Below are 21,148 nucleotides of genomic sequence, written 5' to 3'. Positions count from 1 at the left end.
CCGTCACCAGATGAAGGCAGGAATGGGAAGTGCTTAGGAGAAAAGGAACAGTTAGGAGAAAAGGACCAGTTACCCCATTTCTGTGACACTTCCCCAGCACAGTGTCTGTAGCTGGGATCAGGGAGGAGCAGGAATGAGGGACACAGCTCACCCATTCCAGTAAAGCAGCAGGAAGAGGAGGAAGAGAAAACCTGGAGGATGAGAGAGATGGATTTGGAAATCCACCAACTGTTAAACCCTTTCCACCTGCTCAGCTACTTCAGATAAAGATAAGTGCTAATGAAAAAAAAAAATCAGCTGGTAAGTGCAATCCTTTCAGGAGCACATAAAACTATGAGTGAGGGGGCTGAGCTGTGAGCAGATCAGGTCTCAGAGCTATGAACTTTTTAATTTGTTTGTCTCCACACTTCCAGGTGCAGGAAACCAGAGCAGCAGAGTGATGTCTGAGGGAGATGAGAGACACAGGCAGTTTCTCTTCATTGGTGATGGCCAGTTGGGTCTGAATGGGCCTTTAATACCTTTTAGAAGCCAGAAATTATGGCCAGCAATTTTTTTTGCCTCAGAATTTTGCTCGTTTCATCCTTCATGACTGTTAGCCAAACCTGCCGTGCTTTGTCTGTGCTTCCCTATTTTGGGATTCCTAGAAGTACCTGTAATCTTGCTGCCCTCCTCCTGTGGGATCTGCTGTTGAGGAACCATCCCAGCTCTGCCTTTATCTGAGCACAGACCTTCTGCTCTTGGCATAAACATCTTCATAAATGTATCATAGCTATCTGTCTGACCTTGGGTACTGGCAGAGGCTGCTCTTTTAACCCTTGTTTTGCTGGGGTTTTTTTCTGGTGATTTCAGAAACCCATTTCCATTCATGCTTCATTCCAACCAGACTTATTCCTGTTCAAATCTCCACGTAGGAATAACTCCTCCTTGGTGGCAGACATGCTGTGTACACTTGGTTTCCCTACCACTTCCCAGGAGATATTTTAAGATGTCCCTGGGCTTCTTGTATTTTGTGTGAGGTTTTTGGTTTGGGGTTTTATTTGTTTGTTTCTTTTGTTGGTTGACTTTTTTTCCCTGGTCAAGGATTATCACCTCAGTTTCAAGCAGTGATTGCAGTGGCCCCTACCCTAAATTCAGGGCCCATCAGACAAATTACTTTGTAGAAGTGGTGCTGGTTTAAGCATTACTGCCATGAGCTCTAATGCTCCCATACCTACCCCCATTTTGCTTTTTTTTTTTTCCCTGCAGTCAGATCAGCTTCCAGTCTCTGTCTCTCACGAGGCTGTGAGGACACTTGAGTCAGCCCAGCCTGAGGGGCTGTTACAAAAGGACAGACATCACATCGAGGGCAGCTTGTGCAACCATGGCCTCAGAGGTCTGGCAGGTTTTTGCTATGGACACTGGAGCTTTTTAGCACAAAGGAGAGCAAGAGAGGCAAAAGAAAGCCAGAGAGATTGGCTACATGATGTCCCATAGCCCTGGGCCTTGGGGCTGCCCAGTTGTACCACCATAACAGCAAAAACCCTACTGCTTTCTCCACAGGTGTCCCAGAGACCATGAGATCACACTTTTCTGCCAATTCACCCCTCAAAACCGACCAGTTTTGCCCAAATTTGAGAGTTGAGTTGAAGACATAGGGAGAGTGAAGTTCCCATGTGTGTCCTCCTGTGGGAAAGACTGCAGCCTGTGCTGGCAGCCCCTGCCTGGGTCTGTTTGATCTTGTGAGGGTCAGTCTGTGGTCAGATGGCCAAACAATCAGCACAGCTGTGGCCACCACAGGAACTGCCCCTGCCTTGGTACGTGGGAAGAGGGTGGAGGTAGGATGAGCACATCCCTGGGATGCAGTGATGAGGACATTGTGAGGTTCACGGGAAGAGGTTGGAGGTAGGATGAGCACATCCCTGGGATGCAGTGATGAGGAGATTGTGAAAGATGCTGGAGAAATCAGAAATAAAGTATTCACCTTTTCAGGAGATAAAGGAAGGTAGAAGGGGATAGTATGTGAAGAGTAGAGAGAAAAGATGTAGGATTCAAGGCCATGGAAAACTGAGCTTCCTCAGCTCAGCTTCTCCCAGAGCAGGGTTTATTTTCCTTAATGTCAGCTCAGGGAGCTGCAGCCACACAGCCTGTGCCTCATTGAGGATGGTGACTCAGAAGCACATTAAAATGGAGGTGTTTGGTCTCTAACATCACCAAGGTTCATCGACATGTGTGGAGCACCATGTCCTCAGTGGCCACACCAGGTGCCAATATCCAAATCTGAGTACCAGTTGGTTTGACCACAAACTCCCAAAAAACTCATTACCTTTTCAAACTAAGGTACTCCACCCTCTGCCTCGGAGAACACACATTTCTAAAATTATTACCAAAATTACATTAAACATACTTCTACTCAAAACAATAACTCACTAAACTTCTATCTCTAGATTTTCATTATCAATCTACTTTAACTTAATACATACTTTGTTCCTATTCTTCTTTGATCTGTCTCACAGTTTTATTTTATCACTTGCCTAAAATTTGCTTCCCGGTCAGGGAACCAAAAATGTCATGGTTTGACGCTGGCACAATGCCAGTGCTCTCATGAAAATATATTCTCCTTAATGTCTGCTGTGAGATGTGACTAGAAATAGAGCAAAGCAGGTTCTAACTTAGGAATACAGGGGAAAAACTTTATTAACTTACAGTATGTAAAAGAAACACACACACAGAACTCAAAATGAAAACCTTCTAAAAACATTCTTCCTCCCCCCACCAAATTTCTAACACAGCACAGTGAGACAAAACTTTGGATTCTCAATGAAGTTACTACTCTTCAGATAACCAACTCTCAGTTCATCACCACTTTTCAGATAATCAATTCTCAGTTCGTTTAGAAGCTTGTCTTGCTTGCAGTAGGATGTCAGGTTTGGCAATAGATACAAGTTCCTGCATTTTCATCTTTCTGAGGACACTTTGCTACCTTAGGAAAGAGAGACTGACTTGTCAGGGCTTGTGCAGGACAGGGTGGGTATAGAACTACCACTAACACACCTTCACAAGAAAGGAGTGATGAGATTGTGGTGTCTGTTGAAGAGCACAAATTATCTTAAGGAGAGCAGCCTTGGAGCCTTCCAAGAAAGCTGGAGAGGGATTTTTCACGAGAGCATGGAGTGATAGGACAAAGTGGGGATGACCTTAAGATGAAAGAGGGAAGTTTAGATCAGGTATTAGGAAGAAATTCTTTGCTGTGAGGATGGTGAGGCCATGGCACAGGTTGCCCAGAGAGGTTCTGGACAGGTCATTTTTGCAAAGATTGTGAGTGTCACTGTGGGTTGCCACCCAGCCTCCACTCAAACATTTCCACTGTTGGTAGTTGTTTTCTTCCACGAGTTATTGATTCACTATCAGCAGCACAAATGAAAGCTGCAGTTTTGGAGATGAGTGACCTGCTGAGAGTTAGAGTCAAGTTTTCTGCAGTTTGAAGTTTCTTGCTGCCAACAGGATGCACAGAGAGACATTTTACAAATATATAGAACATGATACATTGCCTGCACAGATTATCTGGTCTCCAGGTATCAAAAATATTTACATTTCTTATTGGCACTGTTGTGTTTTTATGACATCCTGCTCAATCTTTATAGCCTCACAGCAATTACTGTCACTGCTTTAGAGTTGAGGCTAATGAAATTCATGTGGTGGCCTCCACCACATATAACTCACCACAAAATTATGCTAGATATTTATGGAGTTATACCATCAGTGCTGTAAATAAGCAGAAATTGGAATGTGCACATGTATTTTGCCAAACTAGGTGAATTAACTCATTAGAAAAAGGGGGAAAAAATAGTTAACCACTTAGAGAAATTTATGCAAAATTATTTCAGTGCAAAACAGGTAAAGTGTAGAAGTGTAATCTTACTAATTACAGCTGCAATGCTTGCAGTTCAGGATGGGTTTCTAGTTTGTTACTCAAATTTGGGAATATCTGCCACAGAAAGGTCACCATCACAGGTGAGCAAAAGACCAACATATATCATCCTGACATCCATCAGTTTTGCAGTTTGATAACTGTGGTGCCCTCTGGAGTTCTTTGATTCCAACAGTCCTTCAGTATCTCTTGGCATGAGGATGAACTATATCCTGTTGGAGTATTTTATTTCTAGTCCCAGTGCAAGATCTTCTTTTTGGATTAACAAAGTCCTGTATGGTTTTTACTCTCAATATATTAGAAAACCTCCTTCTCAACACAGCAGGGGAGAGGCTCGTTTCCTGGGCATCAGAGATAAGACACCAGATGCACTCGTGGGAAGAGTCCAATGTTTTTAGAAGCAGGTCCACGTGCAGCCTAAACAAAACTGAGACTTGTGACCTTCAAGCATAAAACCAAAAGTCAAGCCAAGGTTTGTTTGGATTTGGGCTGAGTAGTATCTCTGGAAAAGAGGAGACACCAACAATATCCCACCTTTGGATTGCTTTGCCTTCACTCAGTCCCACAAAGGCAGTGGAGAATTATTATTGACTTCTGTAAGGCTATGGTTGTACCTGGAAAATTTATCCAAATTATAAGGTCTCTGCAATAAATAGTAATACTAAATAAAAATAAATGGTCCCTGCCCTTTTTGGCTTTTGTATTTCAAAACTACTTTGCAAAGGAGGGAAATAATATGCAGCTATAGCAAAACTAAAGAAAAAAAATCCCTCAACAGTGAAATTGTTCAGATATATTTTTCCTTTCCTCTTGTGACTGCATTTGAAAAGCAAAGCAGGGAAATTCTCTGAAGAGCCTTGAATAAAAGCCACTTTTAAAGCAGAATCCTCCATATGGATCTACTGAGTTGTAGGCAGTGAAACCCATATTACCCTCAGAAGAAATGTCAGAGTAACCCCTTCATAGCTACTTAGCCCTCCCAATTCCTCCCTCTCTGCCAAACTATGAGTGAGCACCTTATGCCAGGCATGTTAAACTCTAATGTGTGACTCTGCAACCCAACAACAGGCTTACATGAATATTATGAAATTATTATTTACATTGCAGTAATTCCCAGCTACTCCAGTCGAGAGCAGAGCCCCCATAGTGCTGCTCAATTGTAGACTGAAGTTTAATTTAAGCCCTGGAGAGCAGCTTTCTAAAGCTAAAAAGAGAGTCCCTGCTGCTGTACAGAAGGAAGTTTAATTGCCTTCTGCTTGGGTGTGCTGCATTGTCCCTGCTGAGGGCACAGACCAGAGGAGCAGGGACAGAGCAGGGATGAATCCAAGGGCTTGGGCTGCTTCTGGGCACCAGCCATGTGCATATCCCCATCCTTTTTAATATGCCACAGCAATCTCATCCAACATCAGCCCCCATTCCTCTGTGTCCTCCTTGGACCTCCTTCCTGGGGGTTCAGGTTGACCTTTAAAGGTCCCTTCCCACCCAAGCTGCTCCGTGATCCTGCAGCTGCCCCTCGTGGGTTCATGGGCAGGCCTCTCTTTATCCATCAGCTTCCAAATGCAAGCTCTTCTACCAAGGCCTCCTCTAAGCAGGTCTCTGTGCCTTGCCCACAGTGGGACCCTTCTCCAGCTGATCCCTTTCCCACCAGAGCTCCTTCCAGCTGGGATTTTCTGGCAGCAGGGGCAGAGGTTCCTAAATCCCTGAGAAAGAATGGCTCATACCTGTGGAAGCCCAGGGCACTGGAAATATTTCTCTGTCTGCTCTGGGGGTGCCCTGACCCCCAGGGCAGCACTGACTTTGACCCTCAGTCATGGAGAAAGTTTCCCAGACTTCAAGATAGACTGGAATCCACAAAAGTGTGAAATAGATTATAGAGAGCAGTGTAGGTGTGTCACTGGGTGAGAAATTGAGGTTTTGGGGTTTTTAGCATGTTGTGGATGGAAGCAAGATGGAGGGCACAGGGTGTGGTCCTGGGTTTCTTCTTCATGCTTCTTCTTCCTCCTTCTCCATGGGTTTGGGTGGCATTTTGTAATTGGGCAGAAAAGTCCCCATTGCAGCTCTTTGGGATCAGTTATTGGGGTAAAAGGGGAAATAATCCAGGTGTCAGCTCTTCATTGGATAGTTTAGTCTTAAAAGACCTTGGAACAAGAGATTGTTGGCCATTTTGTGCCAGCTAATGAAAAGCTGCAGAACTCACAGCAGTGAGACTGTTTTACTGATAAGAAATAATAAACACCTGAGTCTGAACAGGAATCACTGTCTCAAGTGCCTTCAATCCTGACCCAGAGAAACCAACAACTAATACCCCCACACATACCCTAACAGCAGTGTGCTCTAGGGACATCCAAGAGACAGGGGTGGTGCTTGGGGCAAGATTTGGGGCAGTGAGCAGGGAGCAACTTGCCTTCATCAGCAGGGATTGCTGCAAATCACCTGTTAATTGTGCTGAATGAAAAGCAAATGCCATGAAGGTGTTGCCCAACAGGCTCTTACCCTGGGAATCACAGCATTTTTAACTGAGACAGAAAAGGGAAATTTGATTTCACTTTCCCCCAACCCCTCTTATTCCAGAGGGCTCAGGACTGCTTCCACAAGCAGTAACCCCACAGTTTAAATGACAAGTTAAAGCTCCAGGGTTCAGCAGTCAAGGGCTGCTTAGAAGCACCACAGTGCTTGATTTTCATTCATGTGAGCTTTGCAAATGGAGCTGGTAGAAATGTCTTATTCCCTCTTCTCTCCTTGGATTTTGATGTATAATGCTGTAAGCTGACTGGTTTGATGCAATTCTGGGAGATGAGGAAAAAAGATATGTTAGAAAATATCCCAAAATACAGCAGAGTGTACTAGGGTAGAAAATTAGCTTCAGTCTGATACAATGTTCCTTCTCAAAATCTGACTGCGATCACATTTTTGTCTGAATTTGTGAAAAGTGCATCATTTTTATCTTCCTAGGTGGCACAACAGCAGTTTCACTACAGTCTCAGCAACCCTGCAAAATCCTAGCCATGCTTTTGGCACTGCTGTTGCTTGCTGTGGCTCACACAAGAGCTCTTCCACCAGTGTTCTTCACAATCAAAGTCAAAAATAATTCTCTCTAAAGAGAAAAAGATGTTGTCACATAGGAAGAGATTTAATTAAGCAATGGGGATATATTTTGTTTCCTCTTTTTTTCTTACTTTTTTTTTTTTTTTACTTGGAGAAACACCTTTTGTACACAGTTTTCCTGGGGGCAAATTACTGCATTTAATTTGATTTTAAACCTTGCTACACAATCAATAACGCCTCAAGTCTGGAAGCAAATCTCATGGAGAGTGACTTTATCCTGAGATTTCAGATCAGTTTCCCTAAAATTCAGATATGAAATTCTTCTTACCCCCAAAAATCCCAAATAAAAGCAGTTTGCTTTTGACCTAAACCATGTTAAGAAGAAGGCTATTTATGTTTGTTAGAAGTGACCAAACTCTGCTGCTATTCTGAAAAGCTGCAAAAATAAGGTGTGGCAATAACCCAAGGAATTCTCTCAGTGTCTTGGTAGTTTTATATGTGGACATTAAATTCATATCCCAGTGATGGTCACTCATGTTTGCCCAAACCATTGGGCTCCAGACTCTGTAGCAAAGTTCTTCTACCTGCCTTGGGTGGAGAGGGAGAATAGGAGCAGAAATGGTCCTTTACTGGATCTCTGTCCTGATTTTTTAAAGTTAAGGCAGGCCCCAGAGAGGTTCCCACTGTGACTGGGCAGTGCTATTGCTCCATCTCAGTGTGTGACTGCATCATCCACAGGAGTCCAAAGACGTGTTCACTTATACCAGGACTGGATTAAGCTTCCTTCCTCTGAAACTCTTTATTTTTCTAAACCACCAGATGTGGAGCTTTTAGAATTCTCTTCACTCTTTGTCCAATTTCATCAAAATTCTCTTAGCACTCACATTATGGTCTGTTTAGCCCAGACTGTCAATTCGTGACTGGTAGAAATCTGGAAGCAATTCTTGCTTAGTGTAAAGTGCCAGGCTTAAATCCAAGATTTGATGGATGTGACAGTTAATTTCAACTGCAGATATTTCCCTTTGTCATGTGAATCATTTCAGTTTCTTTCTGTTTATATATACTTGAGAAAAATCTCTCCAGAACATTGTCATTTTACTGGTGCTGCTCTGCATAGCTCTGGATCTTTTTCTCACACATATTTGTGGTTTCAAAGTGAGGATTCCATGAGGATGCCATGGTAAAGGGCTACCAATGTTTCAACAAGCAGTTCCCACCAAAATTTACTCCTTTAACTTGTGATACATCCTGCTAAGCACCTTGAAAAGATGAGTTTGCACAAAAGAGGGATTTGCAGATTATAAATAACATGGAGTTTTGATTATGTAGGGTAATCATCTCTACAACACAATCACCCTCCCAAAAATCTTGTTAAAACCACTTATTTTGGGGGAAACCCCACTTTAAAACCCCAACAAAAAAAAAACCAAAAAAACCAAAGAAACATAACCTTTGTGGTTTTTTAGTTTTAAGATTATCAGAAGTAGGAAATCTACTATTCCATTGCTACAGCTTCCTAATGGATTCAAGAAATGAGAATTCAGCATTAGCACAGCTTGGTCATAGTTACCTATCCTCACATTTCAGACTTTGCATGTCATTTTTAGGAGTTTATAGCTTCATCTAGACAATTGGACTTTTTTGTTTGGTAGGTGGAAAAGCCCTCACTGATCAGATTTCTGCTCCCCTGTAGGTAGATATTTACAGCCTGTCATATAATTATCCCTCTCTCCTTGTTCAGCTAAACAGGCTGAGCTACTTAAGAAATCCCAAATCTCATTTATTACCCCAGTCATCAAGAGCTGATTTATAGAAAATGAGACATTCTTCCTGTCATGTCCTTGGTGCCTTGATTAAATTTCTCTTCAGACATGAATTTATGCTAACCCAATGCCTGTTTGATGGTTCTTCTTTGCCATTAGCTGCTTGGTGCTTGGTTTGGTTCTTCTTTGCCATTAGCTGATGGCTCTTCTTTGCCATTTGCCATTAGGTTTCTGTCTGCATGCAAGTTGGAGCATCAGAACTGAATCCTTCACTTGCTAGGTATGCATGGCTTCCAGAGCTTGTGGCTGTCTGCACTCCTGTTCCTGATTCAGAAATTATTTTTATTCAGTGCCTCTAAACTGGTCAAAAGTCCCGAAATTTTGTAAATGTCATGTGAGACTGCTGTTGGTGTGCACCAGCTTGGGAGGCTGTATGGAAGACTTACCCCATGAGGCTCAGCCTCAGGAGAGGGAGAGCAGGACCTCTGTGGTCCCTGTGTTTGTCTTGGGAAGCAAATTGGTTTTCTTATTCACAGAGTGAGCTTTGCAACACCAATCACCTCTCTTGGGTGGTCAGATTGCTGTTTTGAAAGGAGTTGTGACTGCCCCAAGGTTTCCCTTTAGCCATCAACAGTTTCATCCCATTCCACTCTCCCCTCTTTTTGATCAAATGTATCATCAGTTTTTATTTGCTTCCTAATAATGACTTCTGTGCAGAATTCCCCAGACCACCTCAGCAAGTGGGCCTCTGGTCACCCCCACCACAAAAAACACCACCTTGTCCCCTTGGCTGCCAAGGCCACCTCCCTGCCCTCCTCTCTTTGAGAGTCATTCCTCTGCACCTTGAATTTGGGAGGACACTGGTGCTTAGAAAGGATCCTCTGCCCTTCCAATTAACAGGGACTTTATCTTGATTTTAACTAGTGGGCGAATTTAGGGAAATGGCAACAAAACTGCAACATACTGTGTGGATTTACTGTATAAAATTGTAAATATGTAAATATTTTTGAGTATTTTCTGACATATTATAGGATATAACACTACCATGCAAAGTCCTTAATGTAGGCAAAATGGGGAAGAAAGAAAGGGAGGAGGGGGAAAATTTTCTGTGGAGGGAGTTGTACTGGAGAGCTCCTTGGAGCTGCCTCCTGCACAGCCTGTGCTGTGTCATGGCAAGGCAGAGATTAGAGCTGCCACTGCTTGACACAGCTGCACAAACACAGCCAAATCAGAGCCCTGATTGCATCAGTTTCACTTAATTCCATTTCTGATTTAGGGGAAGAGGAAGCAACATAAACATGACATTCCCTTCCTCTCTCTGACAAGGCAATTACACTGAACTAAGCTTTCCTAAGACCTGTCTTAATTGTTTTCTGGCTGTATTGCTGGGTTTTAGTTGGTTTGGTTTTGTTTGCTTTGATTTTTTTTTTTTCCTGGACAGGAGCTGCGCTTAAACCCTCGACTTAATAAATTCAGACTACTCTGAACAGCAGATTTTGCAAGCACCAGCTGTAAAATTTAATTCTGCAAAGGCAATAGTTAAGTCTGTCTATCTGTTATGGTCATAAATGCTTATGATCTTGAGACAGTGAGGATAAAAACCCTTTCATTCAAGATTGCAGGAATTTTCCCTTATCTTGGTGGCATTTAAAAGCAATAACTTAAACAAAACTCCTCTCTTCTGTGTCATCTGATGGTGATGGCCAGAAACTCCTGACACAGGTACAGCACTTGATAGTCCAACATTGCTGCTGAACCTTTGAAAACCTATTAAAAACCTAAACCCAAGCCACACAAGCCTGCTGCACCTCCTAATCACAGTCAATGCCAAGGAGCAAGTTTGAGTAAAAAGCAGTTAAAGGAAGATAAAGGAAGGGAAAAAACTGGCAGCAGCTGGAAATGAAAGGCAGGGTGGGCTCAGCACATTGAACATCCTTGAGTTGATGCCTTGTGAAGGCTGACCTAGAGCAGAGGCTGGACAGAGCTAAAGAATAAAGCAGGGATTTATTTAAAGGCCTCCATGGATGCACCTTGGGCAGCACAAGAGCCCAGCCAGGGCTGCCCCCAAGATGACCCAAAATGGCCCCAAAATGCACGGCCGGGCACGGGGTCTCTCCCTGGGATCAGCTCTGCTCCATTTGCACCTTGCAGTTCATTGTCCCAGCCCAGCTTTAGCCCAGGCACTCCCACCCTGCTTGTTTTTCTCTCTCCAGCCCACGGGGTTTGTGCTCCTGGGCTGAGATTTGGCTCATTTGTCCTTGGTGCCCAGCTGGAGCAGGAATTGTTTTGTCTCCCTGCTCTGTGCACAGAGCTCACCATGCCCTGATGTGAAGCCAAGACCCACACAGTAAAGCAGCACAGAATCTGAAACATAGAAAAGGTGAAACCTGGGGCACCAGAGTGAATTTAGGATTGCCTTTCCATTTACCCAGTGAGGCTGCCCCAACAGGGAGATGTGGGAGGATTTACTTAGAAGTCACTCAAAAGGCACAGGAGGCATTTTTTCAGGCACAGATGCCTCACTGTGCTTTACAATCAAATAATTAACACCCACTAAAACCTAGAAAGATTGTTTACCTTCCTCTAACCAAGTTCAGAGGTAGGTAAATAAAAATTGAGATGCTGGTGTGCATCAGTCACTGATTTAAAGACTGCTACCACAGCAGAACCCTGGAGTCCTGAGCAATTAAAACCAAAGAAAAAATTACAGAAAGCACAGTAGATTTATTTTTAAAGTCTCCAAGGAGTAACAGAAAACATTCCTTTTGTTAAATATGTCAAATTTAAAGCAAGGCAAATAATCCATACTTATAACAGCCTACCTTGGGATCTTTTTGCCTTCTTCTTTCTCCCTCTTGGCATAATTTGAGCTGATTTCATGCCTTCTAATGAGCTGTCTCCCAGTTGGAAATGGCAACTTTTATGGTTTTTCCCAAAACCCCATGTTCAGACTGTCTTATGAAACACTCTAATCATCAGTACTTGTTCTGTAAGCTGTGTGGTGGATGGGATATATTGTAAGGAGGCAATATCTTGTTGATTGGAAAAAAAGGAAAATCAAGATATTAATTTCTGCTCTCTTCCTTTCTCATACTTTCAGTTAGTCCTATGACTGGAAAGCTGGTCTGCACACTCAGGCAATAAATGCATGCTGATCTATGACATAAGGATTTTTTGTTGTTTCAGGTTCCAAAGCAGAAGGATTTTCTTCTCCTTTGTGTTTTGTTGTCACTTAAATACATATTTTTTTCTCTCTTGAAAAGTAACTGGGCAGCTGAGAGTCAGGCAAAATGTACCTGCACATTTTCAGGGCTGTGTGTCTGTCTGTATCCTATCTTTACATTTCAACAGCTAGAGTTTTAAAAGCACTGCTGTGGGGAATATTCCCTTTTCAAGTTCTGTATGAGGAAAAAAAAAGCCCTTTCTTATAGGCAAAAGTTTTCCATGGATTGGAAATTGTAGTACCCAAGAATTCTAATTTTGAATCCACAGTCACTTCAATCATCAGTTAAGTGGTTGGATATTCACTGATTTATATACTCAAGCTTTTTTTTTGGCCCTTCATCCATTTGCTATTTTCATTTGGAGAAGCTGGTTATTATTGCATTAAAGCCATTAAAACAGGTTGCTTTGCAATCATATATAATTTTACACTGTCAGCCATTTTTCTTGTAAACAAGATCTGTGTATGTACTTACTAAATTAATTACCTGCTCTAACACACATTTGTCCAAATGCTGAATTTTTGCATTCCTAATGTGCTGAGTGATCTAATGACAGTAAAAAAGGGAAATTTATTTTGATATGAATTCATGCCAAGCACTTTTGATAAAGAATTAAACTGAAAAATATGTGGGAAGTCAATATTTCGCATTTGTGATTTATTTGCCTAGAACCTTCTCTGGTACCTGCCTACCTTTAAATTATTAGACAAACAAATTATTCCTCACTCTCTTCCTCTAACTTAAAAGCTTCAGAAAGTATTTTTCAGATATTCTGATTGCTCAAGTAATTGGACTTTTTCATATTTTTAAATTTTCCAAGACTTTATTCAGCTACTGGGTAAAAAAATCTTTCAACTACACTTATTCTAGAACTGAACAGCTGCTGATTTTAATATTTTGCAGGTATTCAAGTTTCTTACCTGTTTTATGTTGTGATGACATGGAATTCTGTTGAGATGACAATACAACTGCAGCAAAGCCAGAGCACACTGCTTCTTTCACTCTTTAAAGGTCATGCAGCCAGTGAGACAAGTTTGGAAATATCATCTTGGTATCACTGAAGGCAGCAAATTCTAGAGATGCTTTTTGGAGACATCTATATTTTTAGGCTTGTTTTAGATATAACCACCTTCTCTTTGTAGCAGTCTATCAGTTAGTAATTAATGTATTTATGGCAACCTCCTCCCATCACTGACAAATGTATTTGGTGCAAAAATGCTTGAGCTTCACATAGTTATAGTTAGAAGATAAAGTTGCAATACAAGTACCAATATTCATTGATTAAATGCACCACAAACAAATGGAATATTACTCTTTCTTGATGAATGCCCATAATGTACACTGCAAGACACTACTATGATACAAGATGCATAATTCCAGCAATATTGTTGATTTTCTTCTCCTCCAAACTTTATTTGAAAATAACCAGTGCACACACTACACAGCTGTCTCCAGATTCTCACTTGCAAGCACCCATTCCAGGCACACTGGTGGCTGCTGTGGGGCAAAAGGTGTCTGGAGTTTATCCCTGTCTCCTGGCTCTCCCTGCACCCAGTTTGGTACAGGCAAGAGTCATTGCACTGAGATGTGGGAATGCCACAGTTCCTAGTGGGAACTGCCCTGATATCCAAATCTGCAAGAAGTCTGTCAGTAGCAGGGCTCCCAAGGCTCTGCTGACTGCAGAAACACCTAAACCACCTACAAGCTGTGTCTCATCCCAAAAACCACTCATCAGGGTACTTGTATTACTGTTGTTATTATAATCATTGCTGTCAGGGAGTCTTGCCCAAGGTTGTGTTTCAGAAAAACAAGAAGAAAGCAGCAGCAGTTTCCCAATATTCCAGTGCAGCACAGCACTGCTGAATCCAAGGCTTCTGTGTCTTTAGTGAGGCTTGATTTGGTCCCTCATCCTGGAGAATGTGTGAAGCAGCACATCTGTGTGTGTCTCCTGTGCTGATTTCAGGAGCTCAGTTTCAGTGGTTTCTGGTGAGGTTCTATGTCTGGGACAGTGATCTTTGCCATGCAGCTTCTCACTAGAATCTTCTCCATTCTCAAGTGATGATTTGATGAATCCTGGATTGTAAATAGGGCTATACAACAAAGGTCTCTGTTCTCAGACCATGTGTCTTGCAGATCAGGAGTTTTCCTTTGCTTCTTGCAGTGCCTTTATTGGTATCTCCTGGCAGATATCAAAAGCCATGTGAAATCTACCACTTCCCTTCTGGAGTGCTAACACACTTCTGGAAGGTCTGCACAAATCCACTCAGGCTTTTGATTTGATTCAGTTTGTACTGCACAGAGATTTCCTGGGATGGTTTCAGCTGGCCTCCTGTTCTCTTTTGCCTGTCCTTCCCCTCACAGTGATTCACAGGGTGTTACTAGAGAAGTCAGCTCTTTGCCATGATGCTGCTCTGCTCAAAATCTATTGCCTCTGTGTTGCTTTGTGTTTGCTTGGTTTGAGCTCTGAAATGTCAGCTATGCTTTTACCAACAGATTTATCCATAGCAAACATTTTCCAAACAAGTTACCTGAAAGTAATTTTTTTTTCTCTCTTAACAAGAATGTTTGGTAGTTCCTCAAATTCATTCTCTCATTTACAATAGGAAGTGTTTCTTCCATCAGTATATATAATTACTGACTTATATATATATGATTTCACAGAGGCATAAGTCTCATTGTCAAGTCAGTCACAGCTCTTGCCCTTGGATTAATGCATATCCTATTTCTGACCAGAAAATATTTGCATTAAGGGGCATATCCTAATCTAGACTCCAGACTAACAGTCCCACTCTTAGTTTGCTATCATGACCTCTTCATTCTCAGTGTATACATGGGAGAAAGCACAATCACAACATGCTTTTACAGCCCAGATCTCTCATAGGAAACTTGGGAATCACCAATTGTTCATTTCCTTTCCAGCAGATTCCTTCACTTGGGCACTTGGTCACTGTGCATTACACTTACACAGCACTTGAATAATCCCTAGCTCTTTCAAATATGGTTGTTTTGGGGTTTTTGGTTTGTTTTGTTTTTTTTCTTTTCCATTTGAGAGGAGACAGGCTGCTTCATGTGATGATGCACTTGGATGTGCCTCAGACTATCTGTCAGTAATTGCTGCTTTTCTCTTCTGACACAAATACATCCAAACATTTCCTCCCAGCTGTGGATGTGCTGAAGCACTGCTGATGACACCAAATCTGCCATTCCCAGCTCTGGCAAGTCCAGGCTGTAACATGATGGTGGAACTGGCATTTCTCCAAACTTGCATTTTGTGAATGTAGATTTTGAAGCAGCAACACATCAGCCATGGGATTTCTAAGGCTGTGTGAATGACAAATACCTTCCATGCTCTTGCAGGGAGGGATGTCCACTGGCTCCTTTCTCTTCTCCTCTTAGCCACAGAAATGTGACAATGACACTGAAATCTGCAATAAAATTTGTGGAAAAATGCCCCACTCTGCAAAACAGAGCACGAGTAACAGATGTACAGACCAAAGAGACAGTGTGACATTCCATTTTCATTTCATTGTGTGGGGAAAATTACTCATGCATAGAGATTAACACTGAGAAAACCATACAAATAAGTCTGACTAAGAGAAATGTTGCCACAACCTGGTTTTGTGGACAATTAATGTAATAACTAGTTGTTATAACTTAATGCAATAACTAATAAGCCCTCACCTGAGCTTGGGGGCTTATCTATACCTGTACCTACGACATGAATTGATGGCAGAAATAGGGGCTGGATTTCCTCTTGGGTGTTTTGTCACAATGCCAGTCTGACTCCAGAAGCATCATCAAACCACACCTGAGAAAACAAGGAGTCAGGCCCATAAATCAGAGATTGTAAACAATGAAGGCAGATAATATTGGACAATCATCTCTGGCCTCATTCATTCATTAATAAATCAACAGAGATTTATGGTGCAGACTGCAGCACCACTAAATCTTTGCCCTTTTAAAACCATGTTTATTGAGTTTTAGGCTGGCAAAGCAATCGATTACTCCAGAAAACCATTTTGAAGTAAATCAAAACCATGATGGGAAAGCACATCTCCTTCCATGTAACAGCAGCTTACTGAACTGCAAATGCTTCCAAAAACTGGGAAAAAAGCAACTTCTTCCTCACAGAGGTAAGCAATCAAGTTTTCATCTATATTAGGGATCTGGCACAATGCAGTCTTTTATCTTTTTGTGGTTTACATGTTTATACATAACAGGGCAGCCTGCCAGCAGCTCTGGCCAAAAGAGAAGAGAGAGCTTAGTTCTGAGTGAGGAGGCTTTTATTGGAGCAGTGCATGGAATAGGTGTGCTGGTTTGTCAACACTCAGCTGTAAATCTGGAGGCACTGCCCGCAGCGCTGACCAGCACCATAAGCACAGCAAAACCCAGCAGTGTGGGAGTACCTCTGGAGAGCAAGGTGCTGTGGCTGGCAGAGAACCTCTCCTGATGCATTCCCAAAGCTGAGGGACAGAATTTGCACTCACATGTTGGCCCAGGTCCACCATTCTGGCAATGCAATGGGAAATCAATTGACTAAGCTTCCAGAATGACTTTAGAGACTCAAACAGCATCAAATCAATTTCCTGTGTCTGGGGTAAACACCAGGAAATTCAGAATTAAGAATCCCCAGTGAACTTCCTTCTGTTTCCTTGACCACATGTGTTAAGTGGGGTTTTCATTACAGCATCCTGCTTCTCTGTATAGATATTTTCTATAGATGAACTCTTTTTTACTCTGTGATCTGGGGACTGTGCACAGCTCATGATCTGTCAGAAGGTGGGTGATGGAACAGGACACTAAAACTAGGGATCAAACCTACCTGCATGCAAGAAAGAAAATCAGTTCATTAAAGGAAACCAAGAAAAGAGTAACTCAAAGCTGAACCCAGGGCTTTCTAATGGTTAATTAAAACCTTCATGGGTGCATTTCAAGACTCCTTCATTTTATCTGAAGTGGTTATGTAGCTCCTGGACCAGATAAATGAGCACTGGGCTTAGTGATCTCCAGGGTCCCTTCCAGACCCAGGCTTCTGCAGCCACACAACACAGCATGTGCTGGATTCATTTCCCCCTCAGCATCTAAAGTACAGCTGTTTACACTCCCTGGGCTGCCTGTGTTATCAGTGGGAAACAGGCCTGGCTGGGACAGTGAGCCCTGCTCAGGCTCCTGAGGCTGAAAATAAACTGCTGACAGAGGGGGTGAATAAATACTGCTAAGAGGGGTTAAACAAAAATAGTGTTTTTCCAGTATTTCCTCAGATTCAATTATGTATAGGATTGTGATTCTGCTTCCTTTGTACAGAAAAGCTCCTACTAACATTAATGAGTACTTTTTTCCTTAAAAAGATGTACAAAACACAGCCCCTAGACTACAGGCAAAAAATATGCAATTTCAGTATAAATCAAGAGTGCTTGGTTCAGCTCCAAGTGCTGCGTGAAAAGAACAGAACTAAAATTCACCTCAGGGCATCCAAAGACAACAAATGAAATTCTGAGAGAAAGTGTAGGGATTGTAGTTACAGCAAAATGTCTATTGTGTGTTTGTATTGGGCAAGGTTTTGTTCTTCCCTGAGCAGCATGACCTATTTCCCAGCATCATGTGATTTTTGTATTGGAAGACTCTTCTGTAAAGAAATAGAATTAATTTTCCAGTGGAAAGAGACAATACTGATTTTCTTTACTTCTGCCCAATGAAGCAGTTTAACATGACATTACTTTTTATTTACCTTTTTAAACTTCATCACCCTTTTAAATGATACAGACAAGTAAAGCACATGCACATACTTATCTGTTGCTGGCAATACATATTTTCATTAAGATTTCATTCAAAGAAATGTACAAGGCATCAGGAAAATCCAAAATAAACTACACTAGGATTTAATATGATTTTAAGTCCATTTCCAACCACAACAGCAGCTGAGCACTTAGGCCTTTAAAGTGCACAAAAGGAATTTAAGCTGCCTTCCACACCTCCCACCTCACAGAGGGGCCTCAGCTTCCTGCTTAAATTCTGCTTAGTTGCCTGAAGTTTTCTAAACTCTGCACACGGAGATGAAAATTTAGGGATGTCACCTCTGGCTAAAATCATCTGGCACTCCTAAAACAGGAATTCCTGTGTGCCAGTCTCATAAGCAACTCTATCAGACTTTATGAGTTCATTCCTAATTGAGCTAACACTAAATCTGAGAGGACAGAGAGAGAGAAAAAAACCAAGCATATATATAACAGAGACATCTGGAAGGGAACTGTTTATACAAACTCAACAGCTTTTGAAAAGCTTGGCCCTTGAAGTGTACACAGGCACTCCAAATCAGCAGTCCCTTCTGAAATGCCCTCTATATATGTATTTTTAGCTTGCAGCTTCTTTATTTCTAGTATTTTCTTCTACCATACTGGAAACCTTTGTAATTATGGTGAGAGGACTTTTTTAAATGCTTGTGTAACCCAAAAATGGCCAAATGAAAGCTGACTACACTTTCCCAAAGGGGAAAAAAAAAGGTTTATGCATTAAGAAATTTCAGTTCTAACAGCAGTGAGTTTTCAGGTAGCTGGTAGAGAGCTGTGCTCATGCACAGATTTCTGTTCATTTGTCATTAACAACAACACAAGCCTGCCAAGAACTTAGCAAAACATGGAATTTTGCAGCAATGAGTGGAAGGCAATGCTGAACATTTGGCAAGCTAAGCAGATATTCAGTTAGGTTGGATTTAAAGCATTAACCACTTCAGGAGATGAATTCTGGCTTTCTCCATCTTTTGTATCACATGCACATTAATGCATTGTGTCAGCCTGTGCTTTTTCTTGGGACCTCCACTTAATTAGAGCTTAAATTTAGGGCAGGATGTGTCAACACTAGAAAATGAGTGTTGTTGCTGTTGTGCTTCACACATGTGACCAAAGCTGTGCATCTGTGCTTGTGGAGCACCCCTGAATTTTTAAGAATAGATGAGCCCCAGTCCAGTGTCAGCTTTAAGTCTCCTTGACCCTTCAGCAGCTCCTGCAGGACCTGCTGTACCAATATTCAAGTGGTTGCCTGGATTCTGCTCACTCCAGAAGGGAACTGGGGCTTCCCTGCACTTGACTGGAAACAAGGAGGAGCTGCCTTTGCACCAGGGTGTTGAACATGCCTCAGACACAGCTCAGGACTGAAAACTAATATGAAAACCTTCTCCAGTGATTTCTAACCAAAAACCTGGTTTGAGAAGCCAGAATGAGATCTGGGGAGGGAGGGGCTCTAGCAGGTGAAATGGGTACTAAGAGAGTCTCCAGGTAGAAAGAAAATTTGCTTCTGATTATATTCACACTTTCAGAAAAACTGACAGGTGAAGATCAGTGCAGGAGACTTTCTTTCCAGGATACCCTGCAGACTTGTTGGGGTTCTCTGAAATAGCTGCTTCACTCATGCTCTTAACACATCAAAGCAGTTAAAATCTACTTAAGGGGATTTTGCTCAATTGAAAAGGTTGGTAGTGCTTTATTTGAAATCTTGCTTCATGCACACAGCAAACTCCTCTGTGGAAGAGTTTATTTTAATCCTGGAGATGATAATGGATGAATATCAGGACAGCTGCTCTCAGTTTCACCCCAGAGGTAATGGCCAGAACTTCAGAGAGCTCTCTTAAGTGCTGAGAAAGAGAAGATGTCATTTGCCAGGAGATGTCAGAACACAGCAGAGCAGGAATATGGCAACTCATTTCTTGGCAAACTTTCTAAGTGCTACCTTTGGGGATTTTTAAAGAGCTGTTAAAGCTGTTTCTGTGTTCACCATTTTTATTTCTAAACTTTAAAATTACTTCCTTTTTTTTTTTCTCTCTTTATCTGTCTTATGCTAAAATACCCTGTGAATGCATCATCCATCATCCTTTCAGGTTTTAATTTTGATCATTTGATTTTTATGTGCACAACACTCTCACTGGACACAATAAGCACTGCAAAGTAGGACTGCCAGTATGTAATAATATAGGGAATTTATACTTTGCTGTAGTTAAAATTTGGGCAGACCAGAAACAGGTCAGGCAAGCTTAATTGTCATCCTGTTGGTGATACAATCTGAGTATTTTTCTGACTGAAGAATTACATCATGCTCCCTTTCTACAGTCAAACTGCCATGAGCTACTTCTATGAGATCATTTCTCTGAATGAGCTACTTCTTACCTGGAAAAGGATTTGTGAGGTACAGTAAAATTCACACAGAGAAAAAAAAAAAAAATTGAAGCTCTACTCTATGAGCATGCTTCTCCAAACACATAAGTTGCACAAAAAAAATGAGCTGCAAATACCTGTGTGGAAAATGAAGACAAAGAGGAGGCTCAGCACTTGAGAGGAGCTGCCTTTGTCCTGTCTCCATTCCATGGGAGGACTGAAATACACCTGTGATGTTCCCCAGGAAGCCAGGGAGGCTGCTGGAATTCATGGCAGCTTCCTGTAAAGCCACATCAGCACAGGAGATCAGCCAAAGGGTTTGTGGTTGGCCAAGGCAGCGTGGGCTGAGCAGCATAACATGAGGCTGAGCAGAACTGCCAGGAGGAGGCTGTGCTGGAGGACAGAGAGGGAAGGAAAAGCAACACACCCACCTGACCTAAGGGCAGAAATCTCTGCCTCCACTACAACTGGAAACCAGCTGAGAGTTCTGGGATGGCAGTAAAGGCACAGCAATAAAGGGATTTAATGGCACTTCAGGTAAACACAGAACATAAATATTTAGATATTCCTTGTGTGTACTTTTCTAAAGTAGGTTGAGTTATGATGTTCTGAATGTCATATATCACAGGCAAAAGAGGGACGACATTTGGAACCTAAACCACAGTTAAATCCACTCTTTTTTTTATATAGGTCTGCCATAGCTGCTGAGGGTAACATTTGCTTTATTGTGAAGATTCAGAGAACACTGTGACCCTCTCTTTCCATGTTACTGCCTAATGTTAATCTCCTCAAAATTTGTATTCTGGAAATATCTTTCAGAGGTAATGAACACATGTGATCTTGAAGAAAAAGCTTTAAGAGCTGCAAGCAGTCACCATCTTGGAGATTGTACCAAATTATTTAGTGGCATTAGTAAGGTGTTTGAAGGATAACACTAGGAACTGGTATTTTAAAATGTTGTTCTGATTAAACTTTCTTTTTTTTTCTTTTCTACTCTTTTGTTCTTTTCTTATTTTCTTCCCCCCCCCCCCCCCTTTTTTTTAAGGAAAGGTTTTGGCTTCCAAG

General features: G+C 41.9%; 1 long non-coding RNA gene across 1 annotated transcript; it reads right to left on the bottom strand.

Annotated features, from left to right (window-relative positions):
* Positions 1 to 11,419: 11,419 nt before the first annotated feature.
* On the bottom strand, positions 11,420 to 20,675 carry LOC132324064 (uncharacterized). Its single transcript, XR_009485507.1, has 3 exons — positions 20,221 to 20,675; positions 15,651 to 15,747; positions 11,420 to 15,364 (listed from the first exon to the last, which is right to left on the bottom strand). It is a non-coding gene; the product is annotated as an uncharacterized LOC132324064 (long non-coding RNA).
* Positions 20,676 to 21,148: the final 473 nt, after the last annotated feature.

This window comes from Haemorhous mexicanus, chromosome 2, assembly GCF_027477595.1.
Source record: "Haemorhous mexicanus isolate bHaeMex1 chromosome 2, bHaeMex1.pri, whole genome shotgun sequence".
Taxonomy (NCBI): Eukaryota; Metazoa; Chordata; class Aves; order Passeriformes; family Fringillidae; genus Haemorhous; species Haemorhous mexicanus.
This window is presented reverse-complemented; position numbering and strand designations above follow the sequence as displayed.